Here is a 17,250-nt window from a genome sequence, read left to right as displayed (position 1 = left end):
GCATAACATCACTCAGAACGTTTTGTCATTTAATCGTGAATTGTTTTATTTACAGGGAATTAAAAAATTCATTTCGGCCAAAAATGGAATTAACTCGTGAACATTTTCGTGCGATCATTTTTCACAACTTTCGACGTGGATTATCGCGACAAGAGTGCTTCGATGAACTAAAATCATTGTACGACTATGAAGCACCATCCTATAGCACTGTGAAAAACTGGTACAAAGAATTCAATCGTGGCAGACGCTCGTTCAAAGACGAATTCCGTGAAGGTCGTCTAAAAACAGCCGTTGTGCCAGAAAACATCGATGCCGTACGTGAACTGATAATGCAAGACCGTCATGTAACATACCTTCAGATAGAGGCATGCCACCAGCATACTTTGGATATTGATGAACGCCTGGCCTTAAAAACGGTTTGTTCTCGTTGGATCCCGCACAATTTGCCTATAGCTCCAAAAAAGGCTCAAAAAAAGTACTTCGAAAATTAGTTTGTGCGCATGCAAAAGTGTGTAAATCTTGATGGAGAATATTTTGAAAAACAATAAAACCATTTTCGTTGATAAATATTCCTATTTTCATTATTAGGACAGAAATATATATATCAGCCCTCGGAGATCTGGAATGTATGAATTTATATACAAAATATGTATATTTTCTTATCTGTACTCCAATTGTTGCATGATTAAATACATACACATAAATGTACGTTTGTCTGCCATTTCATCAATAACCATCAGCTGATCACTGAATGGACCATGGCCATGGCGACCAAAAGGCAAACGAGTCAAAACAAATAGAGGCAGCGCCACACAAACAAACAACAGCAAAGCAATTGAATGAGATGACGTAAAAGGCCAGTCTAAGTTGCTTACAAATGGAGCAATAAAAAATCGCTGACTGCTTTGTCTACGCAAAACAATTGTTTATGTTTGTTGATTTTTGTAGCTTACAATAGTTTGCGTTATTGCTTTTTTGCTGTTGTAATTATTGTTGTTATTGTGTTTTGTTGTGAATATTTATTAATTTCCTTATTACAGTGCTTTTATATCTTTTTGCATATTTTGGTTGCAAAAAAATTTTAAAAATAAAAAATATATTTTCATTCACTATGAAAGCGCTACTGACTAATAAAGAGCGTAGTATTCGATTTTAGTGGTTTGTGGTAATAATAGCTTGTAAATTGCAAAAAATAGGTTGGAAACTTTGTTATTGTATCCAAGATATTGAGAAAACGTCATACAATGGAAAATCCCCTGAAATTTCGCTTTTGTTGTGGTCATAATGTGCTGATTAGCGTTCTACTAATTGGACTTTCGATGGGAACATCGAAAACGAAAAATTATTAATAAGTCCATTGTGGTATCAAAACAAAATTCCGGAAATATTTTGTACTAATTCCACATATATCAACCAAGAATCTCAAGCTCCTCTGCAATCTGCTACGGCAATTGATAAAACTACATAGTTCACCTGGATGGGAGAGATTTCTTATTCAGATTAGTTCTCAATAACTCAAGGAATTTATTTTCTAATGAATCTTGTTGAAACAACATCGAAAGCTAATTGATGGCCATGTGTGAGAATAAACATGATATACAAAGAATCAAGGAGAAAATGTTCCTAGTCTTGTAACGCTTACGTAATCGGAACGAATTCAGATTTAGATTAATCCAGGATTTATTAGTATGAGTTTAACTAAAAAAATTAAAAAATTTAAATATTGAAAGTTCGGTGAAAGAACTGCTGATATATTAGCAGTACTTCTTTCAAATGTTGGTCAGTTACCTTCAGATAGTACTGAAGATATATATATAATAATTAACATCGAAGCAATAATGATAAAAATTAAGCTGTCAATGAGGCTAAGTCTCCAGAATGGATCGATAGAGTAAAAATTCTCCAAAAAAAAACTCGAGAAAGAGTTATCATGCACCTAGAAAAAAAAATTTCGGAAAGTCTTGCCAGAATTGTTCGAAGTAAAGTTGCTCAAATCGACAGGAAAATCAACAAATTATTTCTACCAAGAATCATATAGGGTTATGAAGTCCTACTCGGTGTTTAATATTGGGAAAGTTGTGAATTTGGAAAAGTTTTACATTCCACCAAATTAGGAATTAACGTGTAAAATACCACACCATCTCCCCTTATAGATTAACTTTGAAAAATTACATTACGTAACTTCGAAATATTACTGCATAATTTAAGAACATTGTTATAGGAAAGCAAATATTTACCGCTTATTACACAGACGTGTTAAACAACTTTTTTTCGTTTTAATTTTTTTTTTTGTGGAATGCAAACAGCCATACATATTTACGTTGCATGTATGGCTGTAAAATTAAAAATGTGTATGCATTTGCATATAACGATTTTTTATCATCTCAGTAAAATTTCACACCTTACTATACACTGAATGTGGTAGATCGGACCACAGAGGAGGGAAATTCATAGTAACAACGTTGTATGCAAATAGCGAAGTATTATTGATTTTATATATATACAAACATACATATATTAAGTGCACAAGCTATATATATATATATATATATTTGGCGTAGGAACCGCTTTAAGCGATTATAGCCGAATCCACCAGAGCGCGCCACTCATTCCTCCTTTTTGCTTTTTGGCGCCAACTGGAAACACCAAGTGAAGCCAGGTCACTTTGCACTTGGTCCTTCCATCGGAGTGGAGGTCTCCCTCTTCCGCGGCTTCCTCCAGCGAGTACTGCATCGAATACTTTCAGAGCTGGAGTTTTTTCTTCTATCCGTACAACATGACCTAGCCAGCGTAGCCGCTGTCTTTTTATTCGCTGAACTATGTCAATGTCGTCGTATAAATCGTACAGCTCATCGTTCCATCGTCTGCGGTATTCGCCGTTGCCAATGTTTAGAGGACCATAAATAAACCACAAGAGTCGTCTCATGGGATGTTGTCATCGTCCACGCTTCAGCGCCATACATCAGGAGGGGAATAATGAGCGACTTATAGAGTTTGATTTTGGTTCGTCGAGAGAGGACTTTACTTTTCAATTGCCTACTCAGTCCAAAGTAGCACCTGTTGGCAAGAGTGATTCTGCGTTGGATTTCAAGGCTGACATTGTTGGTGGAGTCATATGTAGAAGGAAAGTTTCTGATTTCCATTCACTTGGGAGTGGTCAGGAACGATTCTTTTGCATATGACTCAAGCAGCTCACGACTTCCGGTTTTAGACCAAGTATCCCCTGGGTAGCTAACAGACATCCGTTTGGAGGCGAGCTAAAGTGAGAAGGCGAAGCCCGCTTCTGCGGTTGTGCGTAGGGCTTGGGACCCACCACATAAAAAAAATCTCCCCAATGAAAACAAGCATAAACTATATATTTGAATGAAAATGTCTGAATTTTGTCTGTGTGTGATTTCATCATTCAAGTAAATGAGTCTTTGTCAATTTACACTTTCAATTTACAAATTGTTGCTGTTCAAATATAAAAAAAAAACAAACTAATAGACATATGTTTGTAGTTAAAAATGGTCAAGACAGCCATTACAGTGCGGAAATTTGCGCTAAAAATTGAAAGGAATCATGAAATTCGGTCATAAATAGGTCAATAAAAAGGAAATATGCTAAATAAACGCGTGCAACAGGTGGAGCAATATCAAAAATACATAATAGATTTAAAAATAATTCGAATTTAGAAATTAATAATTCATTCATTGTAAAGGTTAAAGGTTTCATGATGATTCTAATATAAACGAAACAATAGGTACTCTGTAACTCTTATAAGCGTTAGAACTAGCAGTACCTGCAATTTTTTGGGACTCAGATCATGATGTTGTTCAACGAAGGTTTTAACAGTCTCATAAGTGTTCCTCGATTGAATGATACGAGTGACCGAAACACATTGTGTGCGAACTTGTCAGCTGAGAAATAATTCCACCGAGAATAAAATAATCAAGTTTTGTAGCCATCCATCCATGATATGAAAATCACGAAATTTACCACAAACGAAATAAAATATTACTTAGAAATTTTAATAATTTGAAATCTTGATCTTGTTCTGTTAGCAGAGCGGCACAAAATTTTTAAAACGTCGCAGAGATATAATTAAGTTAAAAATAGAATACTTTTATGTTTTGATTTGAATAATTTAATGTTTAGACATTTCAAACGATTCGTCAGGGTATCATAATGAACTCGCAATTACAGGTTAATTCAGAATTACCCCAATTAATAGCAAGTTGGAACAGCCGCCAGAATCGGCTAAAAACCCCCGGTAACTGCGGCAATCTAACAAAAAACATTTTTGTTCATTCTCTGAGGAAATCATACGGAAATGAGAGTCCAAGCAATGATTTGGCATAATTAATAGACTAATAGATCTCGAACCATAGATTGTCCTGTAGGCAAACTCTTAAGTTCTTCAGTCAACTTCGATTCTTTAGTGAGAACTAACAAAATCCTACAACTTCTATTGCATCAAATGAACAAGTGTAATATTTTCGATTGAATTCTACTTATGATAGTGTGATAACAATCATCTGCCATATTCAAGACATTATAGTGAGTTCAAAGGTAAACTATCAAAATCAATCAAAATTTGGCTTCTGGAAACCATCTCACAGATCTACATAGTGGACGCGACCTCTGACATTGATATAACATTCTGGCTTTTTAAATAATATATTGGGTCTTATGTGAGTTGGACAAACCCAAATCAGGCACTGTTAATTAAAAAAGCATTAGCTCTACAGGACCACAGTATATATAATGTCACCATTGAACACTAGTACATATAGTGATGAGGCTGGCGCGATCAGTTATGGTCTAATCGACGACAATGTTAAGGAGGAGAGATTATATAGTGTAATTATGTACTTTTGCTTTTAAAGTTAGAAAAGAAGAAAAAAAATTAAAACACTTTTGATAAAACTATCTAGAATGGGCGTCTTCAATATGATTAATAGTGATACCAGATGTATTTGATTTAAAAATCAGTAAAATTATTTCAACTTTTCCAAATATATTTCGATACAAAACGAACCATAAGAGCTTATATTTAATATTTATTTTCCCAAAATATGCAGAAACTCCTGAAGATTTATAAAAAAATATATTTCTTGTGGTTTCTAAGGCAAAATAAATATAATATATTAATCGTTTATCAGATCCTACATTTATTTCGATAAAACCGTTTAAAAATGCTATGCTCTATCTGATCTTCATCGCCATTAACAATTCATAGTTTCAGTCAATTACAATAAAAAATATTGTTTAATATGAAATTCGACATACCTGTTTGTTTGTTGAACGTAGCACTCCTACAGGCCTACACCCTAAGGCCAACAACAATTGCCCGCCAGCCAACCGGCTTTTTCGTTTTGCTTACGCTTATTTTGCATATTAAACTATTTATTTGTGTTCTTTGTTGTATTTGTATTTCTTTTTTACTTTTTTTCTTTTGCTTCTCCACTTTTATTATCCAATATCAATGACGTCGTTTGCGTCGAGCTCAGCTGATTAGGTTGTTGTCGCCAAGCGACCGCTAATGGCATTTAGTGCGATCTAAAGCTTTGTCGCGATCACTTGTACTAATCCAGCCGATATTTGTTCTACATATACATACATACCTAACATTTGTTTATATGTATAGTGTGTAGAAATCACGAAACCGTTTAGCCGGCAGCTGCTTATCATCTCTTAGCGATCGAGCGAGAATAGCGTGTCGTGCAAATGCTTTTCACTCGAGGCGTAAAGTTATTTATCGAAGTCGTGCAGCCAATGGTGACGTCAAATATTGAAGTTTACAGTTTTTTAGTGTGTGTGTGTGAGTGATCGAGTGTTTGGATATCGATTGTTTTGTATCTGCTGACCTATTGTTCGATACCAACATCTGTGAAAAAAATAAATTATTCATATGTATGTTAATGAAGATCGAAGTTGTTCGTTATAAAAAAACAACGGTATTTTGAGTTTTTTGTTTTATTCTAAGGAAGTAAAGTTCGGGGAACACTTAAGTAAATAAACGCTTTGATGGATGACGAAAACAAATCAAGATGTGTGTATAGACATTAATACCAAGAAATTATTTAAAATTATAATAAGTAAAAATATAAAACAAATAAAGAATTAAATGAAAGGCAAGGTAGATGAAAAATAATCGTAAATTGTAAATTAAATTTCTAGAAGTAAGAATTACTGCTGCTACAATTCTTATGCACTGCAAATGTGAGGAAAGGTAATGCAACTTGCTTAATTAATAATTCGATAATTTAATATATATTTCTTGAAATTTCAATAAAAATTTCCATCATGATACTCTATAATTTTTTTACCGTTATATGCTGTATACACTCTATTCTGATAAATGATTATACATTTTGCTTTAATATTTTATCCCATTTAAATATTATTATAGTAAAAAATGCTCAAGATTGATTGATAAGAATAAGATGTGACTGGATATATTCCTCTATCATATCTAAGCAGACTCTTAATTGGGTAATTAAGATAATTTAAGCCACTAAACACTTAATTGAGAATTAAAGTCTCTGATATAGAATAAATATTCAATATTTAATTAACAGTAAATTGATATACAATTTTCTATGCAACTCTGATTACTCTAAAAGAAAAAAGTCTCTTATTTAGAATAAAAAAAATACCATACCCATAATTGTTCTCAATTTATTAAACAAATAGACTATTAACTAATGGAGTAATTAATACTAAATTAACTCTAAATGAATCTAATAGCCTATGCAATTGTCAGTACGCCAAAACCCAAACCCAAAGCGATAGAAAGTCGCTAATTAAGGTTAAATCTCAGAGTGAAGCTATTGTGATTTTAATCACGTGGAAATCTTCATAAATTATTATTTAATAAATTGTTAACGCTAAATTACTACATATATGATTATTTTGTGTCCTAATTGCCTCAGTACTTCTGAATTGAGTATTACAGGGAAACTTATAGATTACAATTTTGGTTATGTATATAAGTATGGAAAAGGAAGGCGAAAAAGAATCTGTAACCAAGTAAAGTAAATTTAGTGAAGCTGTTTTCATAATTTACAGTTTTTACATTACAATCTAAATTGAAAAGACGAAATTAAAAAGTTTCTTCAGATCCAGCAGAGTGTAATTGATATGAGATTTAGATATTCAAAACATGTAATTTCACTTAGATCATTTTAAGAAGTACTTGATTATGAGAATGGATTATTATACAGTAACAACGAAATATTGAACAGTACCTGATGAAATGAAATCCTGATTATTTGTAGATGCTTGTCTAACAAAGTACCATGAGAGCACTTAGATATAATTACAAATATATGTACATGAAGTGATCCCCATTCCCCAAAGCGATCGCGACGCACTACCGAACTGTCTCAAAACAAAATTAGATGATCAGCCTTTTTTTTCTTTCTGCGTAACAGTTAATTATTGAATGAATCGTTGCCTGATTAATTCAATCTCAAACGAGAGCAAAAAAATTAAAATAACAGTCAACAATGGTAAACAATTGATGTGATACAGATCGAAAATGCCATTATATTAAATGCATAATTCAAGTTCACATTCATATTTTTATGATAACATTTATTTTGATCCAGCAGAACATTTATCAATTAAGATACGATCAAAACTGGCATCTTCTTTTAATACAATAATCACTTCAACTCACTTGACAACTTAATTAAAGCAACAAATTATTAATTAAGAACTAAGTTATACGGTGAGGTAGAGTTCATTCTAACAACAAATGTGCTGATCTACTAAGTATTGTCTCATTTAAAATGGCAAATAGTAGCTTATTCTAATCGCTTAACCTTAACTTCCAGAGGTTGTTTTCATTAACTCATAACCTAAGCTTTTCTATTTTTATGAGCTTATATAATGTGATATATTTTAGTTTCAACGTCATCAAGTAATAATATATATGAGTAGTAATATATTTTTGTACTGCTCATAATATTTCTCCAATCAGATTATAAATTTAAAATTGTTCCTTCAAAACTTTCTGATATTAAACTTCATTTAATTTTAACTTTTTTCTTTACGATCTATAAGTCTTGTCTTGAACAATGACAGCTAATTCAAGGTCTTTCAAACAACGTAAACAATGAATCATTATGATTACTTGAAAACCTCATTAAAACCTTACAGCGGATACATTGACATCTACAGAGTAATTATAAGGGACTAGGTATAGTTCTAATTTTTACAGCTATGAGTATTCGAATCTTTGGAGTTGGAAAATTGCTAAAGCTGAAATCTTACATATGTGCGTGGATTAAAATGATCTACTAGTTTGCTCTTCGATTGTTTTATTCTGATGAGAGATTTTTTCTTTTTTATTGTCATAGTTTTTGAAATGAATCAATCAAAATATTTTTTAGCCTTGAACCACCAAACCGGATATTACCAGTTCTTGGTTCCACGAATTTTTGAAGGAAATGATATTGTTTTTTTGGGAAGCTCTATATATAAAGAAGGTTTCATTATGTGCGGCCAAAAATATATGAAACTATTGGTTTCCGGTGCGGGTGGAACAATACAATTTACTTATTAAAATTTCAAATGTTTTGTGGCGGTTACAGCCTTTGAGTTGTTAAAGTTTTAGCAAACAGCATTCGGCATTTATTTTTATAGAAAGCTGTAGACAATGTTTTTCGGTAAAAACATTATATTCCGATTACGTAAAACCGAATGTTGTGATATTGGACTTAAAATATATAAAGTAATTATGGTTGGAGGCTCTTAATATCCATAAATTTGCATTTTGTTCACTATAGTATCTATGAGTTGATGGTTCTAGAATTAGGTGATTGGGTCAGTATGGGAAACATGAGTTAGTAATAATGTCCGACCGATACCAAAATTTTGGCCGATGCCGATGCCGCTTAATCGGCCAGTTGGCAAAGAATCGGCCGATGCCGATGCCGTTTCTTTCATCAATAACTTTATTTAGTAAATTAGTATAGTAACAAAAGAAAAACAAAAACAAATAACATTACAAAATAAGTAAACAACTCAGTTCATATGTAAATATGAAGTTGTTTATTCATTTAATTAATATTCAAAACTTAATAAATTATTATTATAATATATACATTTGTTGATAGAAAAAATAAGTTATTCACGTTTTTCTAAGCGAATCAGCAATATACAGTGGGAAGCTAAACTGTCCGGATGTTTTGCACTAAGGAAGTTAGGTAAAGAAAATAATACAAATATAGGTATATTATCAGATATATGTATTTTTTTTAATTAATTGAACATTATTTTAAATTATAAAGCACAAAAACTCATATAAATTGCTTCAAAAAAATAAAAAAAAAATTAAAAAAAAAAAAAAAAAATCCCTATTCGGACACTTTTGCACTGTTTGTTGAAACCAATTAACGTTGCCAATTTAATATTTCGTCCAAAGGCCTTTATTTCTAATTATGTTTTCAATACGTTTTGGCATACTCTCCACCAACTTTTGGATGATATCACGGTCAAGAGCTCGCCATTCATGTTGTATTCTCTCCCAAAGCTCGTCAACATTTTTTGGTGGGTTTTCATATGCTCGCAGCCTTCTTTTCACAATAGCCCATAAATTTTCTATTGGATTCAAGTCTGGGCTTTGTGCAGGCCATTCCATTGTCCTAAAAGTTTGGTTTTGTAGCCAGCTTTTAACAATTTTGGCCGTGTGCTTCGGATCCCCGTCTTGCTGAAAAACAACTTCTTCGTTTGGATAAGCACTCTCGTCAACAAATTCTGGTAAATTTGTTTGTAGAATATTCAGGTAATCCTCCTTCTTCATTATACCTTGTATTCTCACCAAAGGACCAATGTTCCACCAAGTAAAACATCCCCACACCATTATACTGCCGCCACCATGCTTCATCGTTTCCTTCACATGGTGCTTTTGGATGCGCTCCTGTGGCCTATGCCAATAGTATTCTTTTCCATCAGACTGGTATCGGTTGACTTTAGTTTCGTCGCTCCAAATAACCCGTTTCCAGTCATCTACTGTCCAATTATTGTGGGTTTTACAGAAATGAAGGCGTCTTTTCACATTTCTATCGGAAAGTGCTGGCTTTTTCTTTTTCACACTTGCTACTAAACCAATTCTATTTAATGCGCGTCTAACCGTCCAGGAACTGACCTCCTTACCAATACTTTTTGCAGCATTTTTCGGGGTCTTGGTGTCCTTATTATGTAGCAAACGTTCAATCTGCCGGGCATCACCATCAGAAAGTAGTCTTGGTCGACCTCCTTGGTTATTATTGCAAGCTACATTTCGTCGTTTTTTTATATCATTTACCGTGGATTTACTTAAATTTAATTTTTCAGCAATTTTACGGCATGAATAATTATTTTGCAACAAATTTATCACATTGTTTTCAATATCAGTTGGCGTTTTTCTCATTTTTGAAGATTTTTTAAATTTTTATTTAAAAATCATGTTAATCACTTCACAGGTCAAACAATAATGCACAAATAGAACAATAAAAGCTTCATAACGAGACAACAAACAAAACAAAAAACCAACGGGTTAAATACCGTTAGATTTTAACAAAGCAATATCATGATAATGTGTATTTCTTGTACTGTGCAAAAGTGTCCGAATAGTAAATTTTTTGTTTTTTGTTAATTTTTTTATTTTTTTGAAGCAATTTATATGAGTTTTTGTGCTTTATAATTTAGAATAATGTTCTATTAAATAAGAAAAATACATATATCTGAAAATATACCTATATTTGTATTATTATATTACCTTACCATTACCTTACTTCCTTAGTGCAAAACATCCGGACAGTTTAGCTTCCCACTGTAGGTTTTTTCCTTTAAGAGGTTACATGGGTTTCGTGGATTCAAAAATTCTTTTTTTTTTTGTTTTATTCTACAATATCGCAAGAATGTTATCCTAAATTTTCAAGTCGATCCGAATAATAGTTTCTTCGGAGTTACAGACTTTGGAAGGTGTGCATTCCAAGTCAGTTATTATTGTTCCTCAAAACTTTAAACGCGTTTTTTCTCGGCACCATGTTTTCATAGTCGGTTGTCAAATGTTCACGAAAACTACTCAATCGATCTTGATGAAAGTTTGCATAATGTGTATTAGATACATTTCGTGCTTGAACGATGATTTTTCAATTACAACTATTTAAAAAAAAAAAAACACAAAATGTCAAGCAAATTTGACCAAAATTTTTATTTTTTTGGAAAAATTTCTGCCACAATTCCAATTTTTAGTTTTTTGTCTTCCCTTCGTTCAAGCACGAGTTTATGGTCTTACCTAGAACACTTTTTTATTTTGGGTGATCCTGTCAGGAGTTATGCTGACAACGCGGACGCACCTTTTTTCCGAGGGGTCACCGGAAATGATGTCTCAATGGAGGAGTTTTATTATTTTTTTAATTTCAGAAATTATTCTTTAAATACTCGTATGTATCCATAAAACAGAAAAAAGTTTGAATTACATAAATAATTGTTTACATAGAAAAAAAAAATTATTGAAAACAACCATTTAATCCCTTACGGACAAATATTTGCATTAAGGCTAACATTCGAAAATAGTAGGTCTAATAAAAATAATCCGTTATTTTCAAAGGGATGACTTATATCTCGCATTGTGAAAGGCGTCACTTAGTAATGACTCGATAGAAACATTGGAAGCTTGTTTAGCAGGTTCTTTTGCATGCACCTTATAGTCCAGGACAGTACCAAGTGATCCGATCTATGGCGAACCTTTAAAAATAGACTCTCTTAGTTACGAATGCTTCTATAATAGTGGCTTTATGACATTATCTTCAAAATATCCACAAGTTGTTAAACAAAACTGTGAATATTTGACATAAATTTAATCTTTCTAGCAGTGCTAGAATAAAACCAATTTAATGCAAACTTATTGAATTTCTTTATACTAGACTTAAATTATCATCGTGGTGATTTACTAGTTTAGTCAAATGTGAATCACTGTGTTTTATATGGTAAGCAGAATAATTCAAATTATACGCGTGTAATTGTAATAAAGCGTGCTCCCCAGCTGGTCTGCCGTTTTGTATCGATCAGCTGTTCTACTTTTTTCGCTTTCGCTTTCGTTTTTCTTTTTGGTTTTGGCGTTGCCAACTACCGAATACATAAGTAGGGTTTTAGCGACAGAGACTGAACACACGTACGTACAGGTTTTCCCAACTATTTTCCAGCCAGAGTATGGCCTCTGAAAATAGCTTAGGGCTTACACCAGAAAATCCATTTAGGAGGAATTCTAAAATCATAAGAACGCCTCCCAATGGAAAAATGAGGTTTCCACCGCTGCTGGATCAGCAAACAAGAGTGAAATTGCTAACCAAGCAAGCAAAAGCTCTAAACATTCCGAGGAGCCAAATAATTCGGAGACAGCGCATATTTTTAGCCAACTAGGTGGTAAAATAAAGGAATTAGAATTAATGATGGCTGGTCAAAGGCACGTTAACCAGGCAATGCGCGACCTAGTCAGCGGTATTATGAGCCTACATGAAAGATGTTAGAAAATCGAAAATAATTCGAAAAAGACTATGGTTGAGAGAGCTACTCAAGTATCCCCTATTTTTTAAGATAAAATTACCCAAAAAAGGCTGCAAGAGATGCCAGGCAATTTACCTCCAACAAAAAAACCAAAAAATGTGGTTGAAAAAGTGCAACCAAATTATAACGAGGTTGTGAAAATGATATCAGGAGATACTACGGCTAAACCCAGCGCAAATGAAAAATGGGTAGATGTTTTGAAAAAAAGAGACCAAACGTGAATAAAATAAGATCGAAACCAGACGCCATCAAACTAACGAAAAAGGATGGTGCGTCCTATGCAGATATTTTACGTAAAATAAAAAGTGACAGTGGCCTTGAGAAATTGGGTTCAAATGTAACCCACATCCGAAAAACTCTCAAAGGAGATTTATTAATCGAACTAAAAAATCAGGACAAAAGAGCTGAAAACGATCGACAGGTCTTCTTTATGCACACGGTGCGGAAGCACGGGGCATGTAGCGAAGGTGTGCACTGCTACTCCTTGCTGCATGCTTTGTAAAGGGGAACACTCTGCCTTGAGTACGACTTGCCCCAAATATCAGGAGATGGTGAAGTCACTGAAAATATGAGAATATTGCAGCTAAATTTAAATCACTGCGCTGCAGCACAAGAACTGCTGAAACAAACCTTAGTAGAAGAGAACATCGACATATACACAAATAGCGACCACATGGCTATTCTGGCCGAAGTTTCGTTACACGGAGAGACGGAACTCCTCAGTAGGAACAGGTCAAAGAAAATATGCTGGAAACAAAAAGAGTTCGACCCGGACCTTTTTACGGCAGCCTGGCGCGCAGCAAATGTTCCATGCGAAGACGCAGCCCACCTGGTATCCGCAGTTCAGAAAGAACTGGTAGCAGCATGTGACTCAACTATGCGCAGGACAACGCACCACAACAAACGAAGGCCAGTATACTGGTGGAATGAAGAAATAGCCACGCTCATAAAGCTATGTCATTTATCTAGACGTCGCCTACAGCGCAATCAGGGTGGAGAAAATGTAAACAGTCTCAGAGAAGCGTTTAAAAACCATAAGAAACTCCTGAAGTCAGCTATTACCCGCAGCAAACGAAATTGTTTTGAAAAGCTCTGTGAAGAGGCAAACGTAGACCCCTGGGGAACAGCGTACAAAATTTGTATGACAAAATTCAAAAATAAGTCACAGGGAACCAAAAGTGCATCATTTATGAAGAAAGTCGTCGAAACACTATTTCCGACGCATGACCCGATCTCATACGCTGAACGCTGAACATGACGAAACGGCTGAGTCATCGCTATTAGTTACGGAAGAAGAACTATTGGCCATAGTAAAAAAAATTAGCATGACCCGATCTCATACGCTGAACGCTGAACATTACGAAACGGCTGAGTCATCGCTATTAGTTACGGAAGAAGAACTATTGGGCATAGTAAAAAAAATTAAAAACAACAAAGCGCCTGGAATTACCAAACAGAGCTCTTAAGGAAGCTATAACTTTGAAACCCACCCTGTTCACTAATATGTACAATGCATGCATAAAAGAAGGAGTGTTTACCGACCCCTGGAAAGTCCAACGCTTAGTTCTCCTTCCAAAACAAAGGAAACCACCGGAGGAACCTTCATCGTATTGACCCTTGTGTATGATCGACACAATGGGTAAAGTATACGAAAGCATTATACGAAACCGCTTGGAAGTTGCAATCCAGGAAACCGGCGGATTATCTGAGAGATAATACGGCTTCATAAAACGCAGATTCACTATCGACGCACTAAAGAAAGTCGTTGACACTGCAAAAGATGAAGTCAGTGGAAAAAGATGGAAAGGTGGTACAAAAAAATACTGCGCACTCATTACTCTGAATGTTAAAAGCGCGTTCAACTCCGCAAAATGGGCAAACATTATCAACATCTTATATGTAATGCGCGCCCCCAATACCTCATTAACATAATAATAAGTTATTTTAAAAACAGAAAGCTAGTATTCGACACGGACGAAGGCACTAAGAGCTGAAGTGTTGCTCATAAGCACAAGGAAAATTGATGAAAGATTAACTCTCACTATTGGGGAGTGTGAGATTATCTCACAGCCACAGCTGAAGTACCTGGGGGTAATATTAGACTCAAGGTTAAAATTCAAGGAGCACTTGGCGTACTCGTCGAACAAAGCAAACAAAATTTATATATTTATTCTTATAATATATTATTTTATTCTTATAAAATAAGAGCAATAAGTGCTTTCCGAACCATATCTAGCGATGCTGCTGACGTGTTGGCCAGCATGCCGTCTATTTACATCCAGGGAGATGAATTCGCGCGACTGCATATGGTAGCAGCGCCCCCCTCAGAGAATAAAAAGTTAGACGAGAGGAGAACGAGCATCATGAAGTGGCAGCAACGGTGGGAGGCCTCAACTAAAGGACGGTGGACACACAGACTACCGGACATCCATTCGTAAAGCATGGTGACCTTAAGTGGTCACTGGTGCTTGAGAAATTACGTTTACAAATTCCGTCACGACGTTAGTCCGTATTGTCCGGTGTGTGCAGAGCCCGTAGAAGACTCTGAGCACGTATTTTTCTACTGCCCTCGCTTTTTAGATATAAGGGAATAGTTGATAACAACCATGGGTGGTAACTTGACGGTGGAAAATTTCACTGCACTTATGTGTCAGTCCTCTGATAATTGGAAAGCTGTTAGCGAAGCGGCAGCGAATAATGACAGAATTGAGACATCTACAACAGGCTAGGCGTCAGTCAGTGCGCGATATAGAGGAGACTTAAAGTGTCTTGACACTACCATGAAGTAATACTTAATCCGGTGGTTCCGTGGAAGTGTTTTGTACTGGGAGTAGGTTAGGTTTAGCGGATCAAAGTTCCGCACTTCGGCTTTCGATGCTTCCCCTACTATAAAAAAAGCTACTAAACGTACAATAAGCTGAATTGAAATTTTACACCGTTGTGGCAAAAACAATATTTTATATTTAAAAAAACACGAAAACACATCCATAAGCAAGCAAGCAATTAATAATGGTAATAATCATGTGTATATAGAAATGAAAATGAAAACGTGCAAAATGTGGAATTGTAAAGTAATTGAGGATGAGCCATACGCTGCGTGGCCATTGTCTGGTGAATATACAAAAGCAAATAGTAATTTTTCAACTAAAAGCGTTAAAAATAAAAATTTAAAGCAATTAATAGGAATAAAAGTCATTGCAAGCAATTTACAGGCGCTGTGATGATGAAGAATGTGTGTGAGTAAGGTTAATTGATAATAGAGAAAACAAAATAAAAGTTAATATCAATGTTGTATAAATACATTTTTTGTAAAAATATGGGGACTGAAGTGTAATGGAACATGAAAGTGGTTTGTAAAATTACACTAAAACTGTATATTTTAATAAAAATTAAATGTAAATAAAATAAAATTTAGCGGCGCATAATGGTATTGGAACACAGTGGAACGTAATGGTAGTAGAACGTAGTGAAACTTAATAAACTTTGTGTAAACACTTAGTAATAAGGCTTAAAGGATTGTACTTCCATAAATCAGTCTGGATTACAATGGAAATGAAATATTTAGTATCACAAGTGAAATGAAACACTCTAATGTGCAGTGAAAATGAAAAAGTGAATAAATTAATTGCAATTGAATAGGAAAATAGCAATGGAAATAAAATAGTGAGGAACTAATTGAAATTGCACACTCTTCAATTTTATTGAAAAAGAATACTGTGAAACTTAATTGTACGTGAAATTGAAATACTAAAGAACATAATTGAAATTGTAACGCATGAAAAGCAATGGAATTGAAAATTTTAAATAACATTGAAATGAAACACTCGAAAATTCAATTAAAATGGAAATTGTGGAACTTAATTAAAATGGAACCCCCTGAAATGTTTATGTTCTTGAAATTATTTATGTTGCTCTATTAAAACAACATTTTTGGATCTAACTAAACTAGAGCCAAGAAGTCTTTTTCAAACTATTTGTAGCCCTGTACAATCTAGATTGTCTAATTCAATTCTACGTTATATTTTATCACATGCCTTTAATAGAGAAATGTCACTACATAACTCAAATACTCAGTGACACTATCAATCTTCCATCAACATTTCCATTACATCATTTTCCTCCTTCCAAGACTCTCTACAGTCTCTGTGTCTTCGTTCTAAACACTTGTTAAATGATAATTTATTTGCGCTTGTTTAGCAGGCATCGCTTGCCTACAATTTAAATTAAATGTATTTAATAACTCTAATTGTTAGTGATCCGTATATTAATTTCTAGCAAATTTACCCAATTGAACAAGTTTTCGGATTTAAAAACTATTAATTCTTTTTTAAATTTTTTTCGATTTCGAATTTTCGAACATGAGTTATTAATTTTATAAATTTAGTTCAGATTTCGAATTTTTCGAACATGAGTTCAAAACTCTGTTATTAATTATTAAAATTTAGTTTCGATTTCGAAAATTTCGAACATGACCTCAAAACACGCCGTTATTAATCTTTTTAAAGTAGTTGTGATTTCGTATTTTTCGAACATAAACAAAAAAATCTAACTATTAGTTTAGTCTAGTTTTTTCAATTTCGAATCTTAATTAATATTATTTTTTTCGATATAGAATTTTTAGAGTATGAACAAAACTGTTTTTTTTTTTTGTTTGAAATATTTTAATTTTTTTTCGAAATTCGAATTTTTCGAACATGAATTTAAAAA

Source organism: Zeugodacus cucurbitae, chromosome 6 (assembly GCF_028554725.1).
Source record: "Zeugodacus cucurbitae isolate PBARC_wt_2022May chromosome 6, idZeuCucr1.2, whole genome shotgun sequence".
Classification (NCBI taxonomy): Eukaryota; Metazoa; Arthropoda; class Insecta; order Diptera; family Tephritidae; genus Zeugodacus; species Zeugodacus cucurbitae.
This window is presented reverse-complemented; position numbering follows the sequence as displayed.